Source organism: Sinocyclocheilus rhinocerous, unplaced genomic scaffold (assembly GCF_001515625.1).
Source record: "Sinocyclocheilus rhinocerous isolate Xijiao unplaced genomic scaffold, SAMN03320098_v1.1 scaffold1647, whole genome shotgun sequence".
NCBI classification, from domain to species: Eukaryota; Metazoa; Chordata; class Actinopteri; order Cypriniformes; family Cyprinidae; genus Sinocyclocheilus; species Sinocyclocheilus rhinocerous.
In genome coordinates this window covers 20,375-21,067 of record NW_015646364.1, presented here as the reverse complement: position 1 = coordinate 21,067, position 693 = coordinate 20,375, and positions in this window count along the sequence as shown.

Sequence of the window (693 nt, the reverse complement as noted above, 5' to 3'; positions counted from 1 at the left end):
GGGTAGACAAGGGGGTTCAGGAACGGCCTCTCTGGTCAAGACAGGACAGGCAAGAAACTCACAGGCTCATGCCCACACAAGACCGAGCTCTGGGGCTTGAGTGGACAATGGCAATGGATGGTGAGAGAACCTCTGAGATCACAGAGCTTGTCAGTGCTGAGACCGCGGGGCTTGAGAGCGCCAAGGCCACAAGGATGCCTGCCTCTCACACCGATATCAGCTGCGGGTCCACCAAACTGGAAGCCAGCCTCAAACGCCTTGGGTCCACCTTAATGGCTTAATGCGGCACGTTCATGATATCTGGGAACACTGACTTGGTATCCATGATGGCTGAACACTGGCTGATTTTTGCCATAAACCAAGTTACAAAAGCATGTTTCTATCACTTGAGAAACATTGCCAGGATTAATCCTATTTATCTTTTAAGAAACTAATCTTAATATTAAGAAACTAATTCATGCATTTATCGATGCATTTAGCGATGCTCGAATTGATTACTGTAATGCTGTGTATACTGGTTTACCTAACTGTGCGTTCACACCGCCGCCGTCGAGAGCGTCAAAAATCGCTCTGGCCGCCCTGCCAACAACACTGTAGAAAGATTTGTGGACGCTCTGACGTAGATTGAATGCTTATCTTGTATTTAAAGGGGTCGCAAAGCAAACACGCTTGTTGATCTTGTGCAGACTGACC